Source organism: Dendrobates tinctorius, unplaced genomic scaffold (assembly GCF_039654945.1).
Source record: "Dendrobates tinctorius isolate UK_male_01 unplaced genomic scaffold, ASM3965494v1 ptg000001l, whole genome shotgun sequence".
In the NCBI taxonomy this organism is placed as follows: Eukaryota; Metazoa; Chordata; class Amphibia; order Anura; family Dendrobatidae; genus Dendrobates; species Dendrobates tinctorius.
This window is the reverse complement of record NW_027361669.1, coordinates 8125102-8139051: the sequence shown is the minus strand read 5'-3', so window position 1 is coordinate 8139051 and position 13950 is coordinate 8125102. Positions and strand designations below refer to the sequence as shown.

The 13950-nt window shown below is 43.5% G+C and overlaps 1 protein-coding gene across 4 annotated transcripts in view; it reads right to left on the bottom strand.

The window, feature by feature from the left end:
- The window catches only part of LOC141075361 (uncharacterized), a 292982-nt gene that overhangs the window by 142715 nt on the left and 136317 nt on the right, over positions 1-13950 (bottom strand). The window lies entirely within an intron of this gene.

Genomic DNA, 13950 nt, shown 5'->3' with positions numbered 1-13950 from the left:
ATACTCGGACGAGTAACGAATAGTGGCAAGCACATTCACTTACCACTAATTTGTGGGCAAGTTCTAGTCAGATCTGCCAAGGTTGGTTGAAAATGGGCAGGACAGGGTGTAATGCTGCCTGCCCAAAAAATCCTTCAACAGGCACTTAATGAATTTGGCTCATCTTACTGTACCTTGTCCTTTCAAGATTGGCCTGTACAATGTCAATTTTTATGAAGCGGACTCTATGTCTTCGCTATTGAGAGGAATTTTGTAGAAATGGCAGCTTCAGTTATGTTTGACAGTAAATGTTACGTCATTATGAAGTATTTTATGTACTGTAGATTGCTTTGTACGACCATTCTAGCGTGTGTGTGTTCCTGTTATACAGCTGTCCCAGGTATCCCAGGCTCTGCTTCACATGGGTACGGTGCCAAATATTGTGCTCCATGTTGGGTTTTGCAAATTACCCAGCGTGGATTAATGACATCATTTTCCTAGATTTATTCAAGGCCCTTTAACACATACACTTAGGATTAAGATTCTACCCCTATGTTTCATGTACTTCACCATCTGTGCTCTTTGTGTTTGTGCTTGCATTGATCCTTTCTGGTTTCCACTTCATCTATCCTGCAGCCCCTGATATTCCTTTGTGTGCCAAGTTCTCACTGCCCATGTGCCTTCTTACTTGCTGTATCAATACCCAGGATTTGTGTGCATACCCTAAGGCTTAGAGGATTCATCTTATCTGAATGATGTCATCTCAGCAGTGAGTATTATTTCTTACTTGGTTTCAGACTTGGTAAATTGCAAACATATAATTCAATAACATGCCTGAAGGGAGGAAGATGCGAATGTCCAAATATGGACACCTACCCATACGGAATTTACCAGAACTACAAACTGGGCGGTAAAGCTACAGAATATACAAGTGCTACTCACAAAATTAGAATATCATCAAAAAGTTCACTTATTTTATTTATTCAATACAAAAAGTGAAAAGTGTTTATTTCTGTTAACCCCTTACCGACATCCGGCATAATAGTACGCCGATGTCAGTATCCCTCTCATGTCAGCTATTTTGAACAGCTGACATGTGCCCACCATAGCCATGAGTGGAATCATGATCTACCCGTGGCTATTAACTAGTTAAATGCCACTGTCAATTGCTGACAGCGGCATTTAAATGGCCCTTCCAGCCATCGGGCAAGAAATGTGTTCATCGGTGACCCGCATCATGTGATCGCGGGTGACCGGTGCGTCCGTATGACAACCCATGGTCTCCTGGAGACCTCTATGGTTGTCAGTGGTCGGCACTCATAGCAAGTCAATAATTCTGCTACATAGAAGCAATCTGTTCATCGTCTCTATGTAGCAGAGCCGATCGAGTTGTGACAGCTTCCAGCCTCCTATGGAGACTATTGAAGCATGGCAACAGTAAAAAAAAAAATGTTTAAAAATGTAAAAAAAATATAAAAGTTTAAGTCACCCCCCTTTCACCCCATTTAAATAAAACAGCAACAAAAAAATCACACACACACACCTATTAGGTATCACCGCATTCAGAATTGCCCGATCTATCAATAAAAAAAGGATTAACCCAATTGCTAAATGGCAAAAAAATTCAAAACGCCAGAATTTCAGTTTTTTGGTTAAAATGCAATAATGGGCGATCTAAAGAACAAATCTGCACCAAAATGCAATCAATGAAAACGTCTGCTTGGCGCACAAAAAATAAGCCCTCACCCAACCCGAGATCACAAAATATCGAGACACTATGGGTATCGTAAAATAGCACAAGTTTTTTTTTTTAGCAAAGTTTGAAATTAGGGATGAGCGAGTAGTGTATTCGGACTCCATATACTCGTACCGAGTATACCATAACACTCAGGTATTCGGAATGAGTAGCGAGTCCAATGATAGTCAATGGAAAATGCGAGTAATTGTCTGCTGGACCCTACACAGCGGTCTGAGGGCTGAGGAAAAGGCTAAAAAATGTGTAAATGTTAAAAAAAAGTATGCTGTAAACAAATGTATATAACATGGGGGCACCAGGTCAGGCGCTGCACGAGTGGTTTTACACCTCTGCTTCACTAGAATGTACAAACACTATTTGAAGTCCTGTGGTTTTTTGCCGGAAGAGCGAGACTCGTACGCCACTTACGCAGTGGCAGTGATATATTAGAAGTGCCGTAAGAGCGAGTGATGATGGAGGCAATCTTCTGACAGCTACAGTGGGGCAAAAAAGTATTTAGTCAGTCAGCAATAGTGCAAGTTCCACCACTTAAAAAGATGAGAGGCGTCTGTAATTTACATCATAGGTAGACCTCAACTATGGGAGACAAACTGAGAAAAAAAAATCCAGAAAATCACATTGTCTGTTTTTTTTCATTTTATTTGCATATTATGGTGGAAAATAAGTATTTGGTCAGAAACAAAATTTCATCTCAATACTTTGTGATATATCCTTTGTTGGCAATGACAGAGGTCAAACGTTTTCTGTAAGTCTTCACAAGGTTGCCACACACTGTTGTTGGTATGTTGGCCCATTCCTCCATGCAGATCTCCTCTGGAGCAGTGATGTGTTTGGCTTTTCGCTTGGCAACACGGACTTTCAACTCCCTCCAAAGGTTTTCTATAGGGTTGAGATCTGGAGACTGGCTAGGCCACTCCAGGACCTTGAAATGCTTCTTACGAAGCCACTCCTTCGTTGCCCTGGCGGTGTGCTTTGGATCATTGTCATGTTGAAAGACCCAGCCACGTTTCATCTTCAATGCCCTTGCTGATGGAAGGAGGTTTGCACTCAAAATCTCACGATACATGGCCCCATTCATTCTTTCATGTACTCGGATCAGTCGTCCTGGCCCCTTTGCAGAGAAACAGCCCCAAAGCATGATGTTTCCACCACCATGCTTTACAGTAGGTATGGTGTTTGATGGATGCAACTCAGTATTCTTTTTCCTCCAAACACGACAAGTTGTGTTTCTACCAAACAGTTCCAGTTTGGTTTCATCAGACCATAGGACATTCTCCCAAAACTCCTCTGGATCATCCAAATGCTCTCTAGCAAACTTCAGACGGGCCCGGACATGTACAGGCTTAAGCAGTGGGACACGTCTGGCACTGCAGGATCTGAGTCCATGGTGGCGTACTGTGTTACTTATGGTAGGCCTTGTTACATTGGTCCCAGCTCTCTGCAGTTCATTCACTAGGTCCCCCCGCGTGGTTCTGGGATTTTTGCTCACCGTTCTTGTGATCATTCTGACCCCACGGGGTGGGATTTCGCGTGGAGCACCAGATCGAGGGAGATTATCAGTGGTCTTGTATGTCTTCCATTTTCTAATTATTGCTCCCACAGTTGATTTCTTCACTCCAAGCTGGTTGGCTATTGCAGATTCAGTCTTCCCAGCCTGGTGCAGGGCTACAATTTTGTTTCTGGTGTCCTTTGACAGCTCTTTGGTCTTCACCATAGTGGAGTTTGGAGTCAGACTGTTTGAGGGTGTGCACAGGTGTCTTTTTATACTGATAACAAGTTTAAACAGGTGCCATTACTACAGGTAATGAGTGGAGGAAAGAGGAGACTCTTAAAGAAGAAGTTACAGGTCTGTGAGAGCCAGAAATCTTGATTGCTTGTTTCTGACCAAATACTTATTTTCCACCATAATATGCAAATAAAATGAAAAAAAAACAGACAATGTGATTTTCTGGATTTTTTTTTCTCAGTTTGTCTCCCATAGTTGAGGTCTACCTATGATGTAAATTACAGACGCCTCTCATCTTTTTAAGTGGTGGAACTTGCACTATTGCTGACTGACTAAATACTTTTTTGCCCCACTGTAAGTGTGTAAGTAGTGTAAGGAGAGCAATCTGCCCTAGGGGCTGTGTCATGGTTAGCGCAGGAAGAAGCCACCCGTCATCATCTTCATCACAAGGGATTCACAATTATAAAGCTTGGACTACTGTCCTTGCTGTGCCACTGGCCAATGTGTAGACATAGACAAAGTGTCTTCAAAAATTAGTCCTAGGGGCAGTATCATGGTTGATGAAGGAAGCAAGACAGGTCTGAAGACACAGAGCCAAACAATTATGACATAGCTAGGACTACTAGCATAGAGGTTTCAGTGCCAAGTGTCCAGGCATAGCCATAGTGTCTCCAAAAATTAGCCCAAGGGGCTGTATCATAGTTGATGAAGGAAGAAAGGTAGGTCTGAAGGGCCAAACAATTATGATGAAGCTAGGACTACTAGTATAGAGGTGTCAGTGCCCAGTGTCCAGGCATAGCCATAGTGTCTCCAAAAATTAGCCCAAGGGGCATGATACGATGGTTGATGAAGGAAGAACGGTCTCACTCTCATCACAAGTGCCTCCGATGGGAAATATTAATAAACGTAACATTGTTTTTAGCTTATTGACCATGAGGCACACGTGTCAGAAGCAGGTTTTGAAAACGTGTGTAAGAAGAAGAAAAGGGGCTTGTATAGGAAGGGATGAACTTGATCACCAATTTAAAAAAAATAACGTTTTGGGTGACTTTAGGTTGGGATACTGTCATCTGGAGGGCTTAAATATTTTTGTGAAATCGAGTCCTTGTTAAATTTTATCAGAGTCAGCCTGTCAGCATTCTCTGTAGTCAACCGTGTGCGTGTATCTGTGATGATTGCTCCAGCGGCACTGAAAACACACTCTGACATCACACTAGCAGCAGGGCAGGCCAGCACCTCCAAGGCATAGGAGAGGTCGGGCCAACTCTGCAGCTTGGATAGCCAGTAATTAAATGGTACAGAAGCGTCAGGAAGGATGCAGGTATGGTCACTTAGATAGTCCTTGACCATCTTGTTCAACTTCTCCCTCCTTGACATTGCTACTGTTCCAACTAGTCCTTGGTGATGAGCCGGTTTATTGAAGATGGCCCAGTTTGTGGACATTTTACCACCACCTCTTTTGAACCTGCTTGGTGTATCTCTCCCCATTAATGCATGCTGTTGCACAGAGCTGGTATCTCTGCTAGTAGTGGTGTCTCTTGCCATCAAATGATCGACAACGGCCTTCTTGAAGGATTCCATTGTGAAACCCCTTGGTGACTGCAACAGTAGCGAAGGAAATTTGTCCTTGTACCAAGGGTCTAGAAAGGTGGCCAACCAGTATAGGTTGCTATTGAAAATGTGGATTACATGAGGGTCTTGGCAGAGACAGTCAGATATGAAGTGTGCCATGTGTGCCAAGCTGCAAAGAGGCAAATGTTCAGTGACCCCTGAAGGAGGAACAATACCCATCCTCTCCTCACACTGACTCTCCTCCTCTACCTCCTCCTTTTCAGCCCACTCATGCTGGACAGACATGAAGCTGGGGTTGGGATACCCCTCTGTAGCATGAGGTGTCCCCTCGGTGCCACTGAAAAAGAAGTTCTCTCCCTCCTCATTGTCATCATCATCTTCATCCCCCAATGTTACCTGAAGATATTGGCTGGGCTGGGTAGGATAACCCATTGTGAAATCTTGCTCCATACCCAGCTGCTGGGCATGCAAAGATTCCATTTTTTGATTCTGCAGCTATTTTTTCAGCAGACATAGCATAGGGATGATTATGCTGATAATAGCCTGATCACCGTTCACAAGCTTGGTGCAGTATTCAAAGTTATCAAGCACCTCACAAATATCAGCGATCCACACCCACTCGACAGTTGTTAAGTGTCTTGGGTGAGTCTCAGTGTGACGGGCATGTTTAAGCTCGTATTCAGAAAGTGGCCTCTGCTGCTCACTTACCCTTGCCAACATATGATATGTTGAGTTCCACCGTGTTGGCAGGTCACAAATCAGTCTGTGGTTTGGCAAATTAAATTGCTTTTGAAGCGCTGCAAGACCGGCAACAGCAGTTGAGGAGTGGCGGAAATGGGCGCAAATACGGCACACCTTCGCAAGTAGGTACGGCAAGTCAGGGTATGTTTTTATAAATTTCTGCACTACCAGGTTCAGCACGTGAGCCATGCATGGCACGTGTACCAGCTTCCCCAGCTTTAAAGCCGCCACCAGGTTACGCCATTGTCGCAGACAACCAGACCAGCTTGGAGTTGCAGTGGGGAAAGCCACTGATCGGTCTGTTGTTTTATTCCTTGCCACAGCTCTGCTGCAGTGTGTGGTGTTTCACCTAAGCAGATCAGCTTCAGCAGAGCATTTTGCCGCTTTGCCGATGCGCTGCGGCACAGCTCCCTACTTGGGAGTGATGTGGAGGGTAATTCAGCATAGGATGATGAGGCAGAGGAGGAGGAAGAGGGGAGACAGGAAATATATGATGAGGCGGAAACCCTGATTGAGGTTGGGCCCGCTATTCGTGGCATGGGTAGGATATGTGTTGATGGTCCAGTTTGAGACTGTCCCACCCTCCACGAGGTTGAGCCAGTGTGCTGTGACAGAGATGTATCGTCCCTGGCCACAAGTAATTGTCCACATGTCTGTTGTAAGAAGGACCTTCCCTGTTATGGCATTGGTGAGAGCATGCTTTAGATTGTTTAAGACGTGCTGGTGTAACGCGGGGACGGCACACCATGAAAAATAGGAAACTAGATGCATCAACCTTCTTCGATCTCCCAGACTCTGTGCCTTGTTGGGCACTAACGACCCCACGTCCACGTCCCTGTCCCTTCACAACAGCCTTTTTAGGAAATTTGGATTTTTCTGCCATAGTTGCAGATGTTCATATGCAGATATTGAGGAACAAGGAGCAGTTAGTGCTTTGTGGAAGGTAGCACTACAGCCTAGTACTGCTTTGTGATTTACAAAGAGCACCGCAACAGCAGAAAAATATTGCACTGAGGTTTAGGGTGAATTTACGCACCCCAGTAACCACACAAGACAACGGTGCTGCCACTAAAAATTGCCCTGAGGTTTGAGGCAAGAGTACGCACCCCAGACAGCGATGCTGGCTGCGCGTCAGTTGTGCAGTACCGTGCATGCGTACTATTCACTGTGAATACAGCACCACAACATCACAAAAGAATCTGCCCTGCAGGGGTAAATGTGACCCCAAAAAAAGCTGGAAAAACGGTAAGTACTCAGTCCCTGACCTTATACTTTCAGCTCTGAAAAGAGCTTTTGGGTTTCACAGAGGATTTCTGGATGATTTGCACCGAAAAACACAACTCTCCCTAGCAGCTGCTCACACTCTCCCTACACTAGCTGTGTTCTGCATGCAATGTGCAGAAAATGGCGGCAGCAGGGCTTAGATAGAGCCAGGCTATGATGACTCATAGCCTATGATGACGCTGGGCGGCCAGCCAATCATAGTATTGCTGCCCACAACCAAGAACGGTGCGGCATTACTGTGATTGGCAACTGCTGGGTGGGAGAACCGAATAGTGCAAGGCGAGTAGTGAAATACTCGCTATGTACTGAGTACCGCGAGTACCGCATTAACTCGCCGAGTACCGAATACCCACAAATATGCTCGCTCATCCCTATTTGATATTCTTTTTCACCACTTAGATAAAAAAGAACCTAGGCATATTTGGTTTCTATGAACTTGTAGTGACCTGGAGAATCATATAGATAGGTTAGTTTTAGCATTTAGGGAACCTAGCAAAAAAATCCAAGCAAAAAACAAGTGTGGGATTGCACTTTTTTGCAATTTTACTGCACTTGAATTTTTTTCCCCATCTTCTAGTACAAGACATGGTAAAACTAATGGTGTCTTTCAAAATTACAACTTATCCTGCAAAAAATAAGCTCTGACATGGCCATATTGAGGGAAAAATACAAAAAATAGGGCTCTGGGAATAAGTGGAGCAAAAAACGAAAACGCAAAACCGAAAAAAGCACCAGTCATGAAGGGGTTAATGTCGATTACTATGGCTTACAACCAATGAAAAACCAAAAGTCATTATCTCAGTAAATTAGAACTTTTTAACACCAGCTTTAAGACTGATTTTAACCCCTTTACCCCCAATGATGGTTTGCAAGTTAATGACCACTGTCCCTTTATTAGGTAATAACTCTGGAATGTTTCCATGGATCCTGGTGATTCTGACAATGTTTTCTCATGACATATTGTACTTCATGGCAGTGGTAAAATTTCTTTGATATGACTTGCGTTTATTTGTGAAAAAAATAAATTTGTCGAAAATTTTGAAAATTTTGCAATTTTCCAACTTTGAATTTTCATGCCCTTAAATCACAGAGATATGGCACGCAAAAAACTTAATAAATAACATTTCCCACCTGTTTACTTTACATCAGCACAATTTTAGAGTCAATTTCTTTTTGTTAGGAAGTTATCAGGGTTAAAAGTTAAACAGCAATTTCTCATTTTTACAACACCATTTTTTTAGGGACCATATCACATGTGAAGTCACTTTGAGGGTTCTATATGATAGAAAATACCAAAAAGTATGCTGATACCCCATATGTGGGGGTAAACCACTGCTTGGGCGCATGGCAGAGGTCAGAAGTGAAGGAGCTCCATTTTACTTTTTCAACGCAAAATTGGCTGGAATTAAGATCGTACGCCATGTCGTGTTTTGAGAGCCCCTGATGTGCCTAAATAGTGAAAAAACCTCACAAGTGACACAATTTTGGAAACTATATCACCTAAGGAACTTATCTAGATGTGTAGTGAGCACTTTGAACCCCCAAGTGCTTCACAGAAGTTTATAACGTAGCGCCATAAAAATTAAAAATCATATTTTCTTCACAAAAATGATCTTTTCACCCCAATGTTTTTTTTCCATTGGTTACAGGAGAAATTGGACCCCAAAAGTTGTTGTGCAATTTGTCATAAGTACGCTGATACCCTGTATGTGGGGGTAAACCACTGCTTGGGTGCACGGCAGAGGTCAGAAGTGAAGGAGCTCTGTTTTACTTTTTCAACGCAGAATTGGCTGAAATTGAGATCGGACGCCATGTCACGTTTAGAGAGCGCCTGATGTGCCTAAACTGGAAACCCCCCAATTCTAACTCCAACTCTAACCCCAACACACCCCTAGCCCTAATCCCAACCCTAGCCATATCACACCCCTAACCCTAATCCCAACCGTAATTGTAATCCAAACCCTAACCCCAACTGTAGTCCCAACCCTAACTTTAGCCCCAACTCTAACCCTAACTTCAGCCCCAACCATAACAATAATTTTAGCCTCCACTCTAACTTTAGCCCCAACTCTAACTTTAACCCAACTCTAACCCTAATGGGAAAATAGAAATAATTACTTTTTTTATTGTATTATTTTTCCTTAACTAATGGGGCGATAAAGGGGGTTTAATTTACTATTTTTTTTATTTTGGTCACTGTGATAGGGTCTATCACAGTGATCAAAATGAACCAATAGAAAAAAATCTCCTATTGTTGCCGTGTGCTTGCCGGCAGATCTCAGCAGATAAAGAAGCCCATGGCCTGGGGACTTCAAGGGGCCCTGCAGGGACAATGGCGGTACCAACCCAAATCATGTTCTCTGTGGTCTTGGCTACCCCTGGCAGCTGAGACCATGGAGAAATTTCTATGCTGGGGGGCGCTAGAACCCTAAACCTCAGTGCAGTTAAAATGCGGCACTGTGGTTCACGTACCCTTAACTGCTGCCATTAAAAGGCATATCGGCGGTCGTCAAGGGTTTAAATGTAACTCTCATCATTCTCCCCAGCTCGTGACAATCTCTGGCAGAGCAAGGGAGAATGATGAGAGCCATGTTCAGTACCTGGCGCCAGAGAACAATGCTTACTGCAACACTTCTTCCCTGGTGCCCATCCGTGTGGTACTGGTGCAGCACACACATGCCACACATGTGCCGCAAGTATTACACACATGGACACTGACATCTCCAGAAATATCAAGACGTGTGAAAGAGGCCTTATAGCAGGTTTTTATGTTTGGCAGCTGTCACACGCTAAAAGACGCTTTTTATAAAAAAAAATTGTTTTTGCATCATCACATTTTGAGATCTATAATTTTTGCATATTTTGGCCCACAGAGTTGTGTTTTGCGGGACGAGCTAGTGTTTTTATTGGTATAATTTTCAGGTGCATTACATTTTTTGATCACTTTCTATTCCAATTTTTGGGAGACAGAATGAGCAAAAACTAGCAATTCATGAATTTCTTTTGAGGGGGCATTAATACCGTTCCGCATGTGTTAAAATTGATAAGGCAGTTTTATTCTTACGGTCAGTATAATGACAGCGGTACCTCATTTATATATTTTTTTTTCTGTTTTGGGGCTTTTATATGTAAAAACTATTTTGTAGAAAAAATAATTGTTTTTGCATCACTTTATTCTGAAACTTTAATAACTTTTTAATTTTTTCGCTGATGACGCTGTTTATTTATATCTGTTTATTTATGACGCTGTTTATTTATATCCGTCTTTTTCATCGCGTGTTATTCCATTTTTTATTCTGCGGTATGATGATAAAGCATTGTTTTTTGCCTTTTTTTATCCTGTTCACTAAAGGAGTTAACTAGTGGGACAGTTTTATAGGTCGGGTCATTATGGACATGGCGATACCAAATATGTGTACTTTTATTGTTTAGATTTTTTTTGTTCAAATATTTATTTAGTGATTGAATAAATATTGATTTTTTTATAATATAGTTAAAAAAAACATTTTTACAATTATTTAAATTTTTTTTTTTTTACTTCATTCTAATTTTTTCACTTTGTCCCACTATGGGACAATCTTTTTTTGCAGGCTGATCAATTCTATAGCATACAGATGAAGCACTATCTGCTTGCTATAGAATCTGTCAGTGCTGCACTTTCTGCGCACTGACCTGAGAGACTTCCTGACATGCAATGGAATCATCTCAGCTCTAGTAACCGGGATTTCATCATGACAATGGGTTGCCCTCCCAGGGCAGTGGGGCACTCGGTACCGGGCCGGTGTCAGGGGAATGTGTCACAGCAGCCGTGACCTGGTCAGTGGCCCTGGGCGCCCAAGTAATGGGGGAATGTAGTTAATGGAATGGAATAGTTCGTGACGCCACTTGTGGTGTTCGGCAAGTAGGATGTTAGGCTGACGCTGCATGCAGATCCTCTGGGGCTGGTGGTGTGTTGCAGCCTAGATGGTGTAGCTCCCCGCAGGTGAAGCTGTAGCCCCAGGGCAGTGTGGATGCATTGAAAGAGGAGAGGTGCAGGCGGTGTGGAGAATGGTACTCAGCTATAGCAGTGCTGATTGTGTTAGCGCACAAATGAATGGAGGACACCGGGGCTTGTAGTTCCAAAGCTTTACTCACAGTCCGTTGTACATACACACAGGTGCCTGCCTCCGGGCCGTGTCCTCCGGGTCAGAGACTCAATCAACCTCAGGGCAAGTTAGGATTCTCAACTCCAACACTCTGCCAACATGTACCTTTCTGAACGACTCCTCTATAGCGCCTTAAAGTGTGAAGATCTCCTAGTACTGAGTTACACTGGAGTTCCTCCTGTCAGATGTTCCCAAGAACTCTACTTGTACGGCAGAAAGCTGAAGCCTGCTTCTGGGACTCCCTTCTCCTGAGTCCCGGCTCTCTATCCAATTGCTGTTGTGTCCCAAGTCTTAGATGGGAGTAGTGCATTTACAGCCAACTACTCCACCAGTGTCTGCTGCAGAATCATAAGTGTCCATACAACCTCGGGGACCGGGCCCCGGCCTTGCGCTGAGAACCTATAGGCAGGGTTCCTCCTCTAACCCACATCCTCTCTGTTCTCTCTACTCCTTTGTTCCGGACTTGTCTTTATTTCTTATGGAAGCTTAGATTTCAGGTCTATGTCTTTCTCCTTCTTTTCCTTTCCCGTGCCAGCTGGCTTAGATCACTGAGGCAGCTGCAGCACTCCTTCCTCCATCCCTTCTTCCAGGGATCCTCACTCCTGTCTGAGTGACTTCCTACCTGACTGACCTTCTGTCAGACTGACCTGTCCTCCTACACTTTCCCACTCTTTAATGTATCTTAACTCCACCCACCTCCCAGCACGTCCAATGTTCCAAGCAGGGAACCACCAAAGGTGCTCTGCTACCCTCTGTGCATGGAGCCGCAATGTGGTTGTGCAGAACTACCCTGTTGTGTGGGGTGCGAGCATTGGAGCGTGGAAAGGAGTTCCCACCTTACCAGGATGGTGGGGCACTAGACCTTAGGAGAAGGTGCAGTACTTCTGTGGCAACTGAGCCTCAGGGGCGCCACAACAACATCGGGTTACCGTGGCAGCGGCGTGACACAGGGTCTCTGATCGAAAGGCAGAGGGGCTGTCAGCCTTCTGACTGCTCCCGGAATGCTGTGATCGTGTTTGATCGCAGCATTTCGTGGGTTAAAGTGCCGGGAGTGGTCCATGACCTCTTTTTGCACTTAGTGATAGGCCACACACCACCCGTGTGCGTGGCCGATAGTTATGACGTACTATACCATCCATGGTCAAATTGTGCCAGGGCACATGGACGGTATAGTACGTCAACTGTCAGAAAGTGGTAAAATATGAAATGTTGGCCTAATGAAATGTATGTTCAGTAAAAGCACTCAATACTTGGTTGGGGCTCCTTTTGCATCAATTACTGCATCAATACAGCGTGGCATGGAGGCGATCAGCCTGTGGCACTGCTGAGGTGTTATGGAAGCCCAGGTTGCTTTGATAGCAGCCTTCAGCTAATCTGCATTGTTGGGTCTGGTGTCTCTTATCTTCCTCTTGACAATACTCCATAGATTCTCTATGGGGTTAAGGTCAGGCGAGTTTGCTAGCCAACCAAGTACAGTGATACTGATGCTTTTACACCAGGTATTGATACTTTTAGCAGTGTGGACAGGTGACAAGTCCTGCTTGAGAATGAAATTTCCTTTTCCAAAAAGCTTGACGGCAGAGGGAAGCATGAAATGCTCTAAAATTTCCTGGTAGATGGCTGCGCTGACTTTGGTCTTGATAAAACACAGTGGACCTTCACCAGCAGATGACATGGCACCCTAAGCCATCACTGATTGTAGAAACCTCACACTACACCTCAAGCAGCTTGGATTATGTGCCTCTCCACTCTTCCTCCAGACTTTGGGACTCTGATTTCCAAATGAAATGCAAAATTTACTTTCATCAAAAAACAACACCTTGGACCACTGAGCAACAGTCCAGTTGTTTTTCTCCTTGGCCCAGGTAAGAAACGTCTGGCATTGTCTATTAGTCACATGTGGCTTGACACAAGGAATGCGACAATTGTAGCCCATATCCTGGATACGTGTGTGTGTGTGTGTGTGTGTGGTTGCAATGTGTGTGTGAAGCAATGAATCCAGCAGCAGTCGTCTTCTTGTGAATCTTTCCCAAATTTTTGAATGGCCTTTTCTTAACAATCCTTTCAAGACTTTTTCTACCACACCTTTTCCTTCTATTCAACTTTCCATTAATATGCTGGGATACAGCACTATTTGAACAGCCAGCTTCTTTAGCAATGACCTTTTCTGGCTTACCCTCATTGTGTAGTGTGTCAATGACTGTGTTCTGGACATCTATCAAGTCAGCAGTCTTCATCATGACTGTGGAGCCTACTGAAACAGACTAAGGGACCTTTTTAAATGCTTAGAAAGCCTTTACAGGTGTATTTTGTTAATTATTCTAATTTACTGAGATAATGACTTTTGGGTTTTCATTGGCTGTAAGCCATAATCATCAACATTAACAGAAATAAACACGTGAAATAGAGCACTCTGTTTTTATTGACTCTATATAATATATGAGATTCAATTTTTTTTCTTGAAGAATAGAGATGAGCAAATTTGTTTGGATTTTGTCCCCAAATCTGATTATGACATATTTGAGCCATATTCGAACAATATTCATGCCGAATGTATGTCTTATCAACGGTTCCGAACATATTCGGTAATTTCTACCCCAATTGATTCTAATGACGTTCGGCTGTGTTCGACTAACATTGCAAAAACAATGATTCCGATCGTATTCGGAATCGAATCCGAACAAATTAGCTCATCTCTAATGAAGAACAAAAATAAATTAACTTGTTGATGATATTCCAATTTTGTG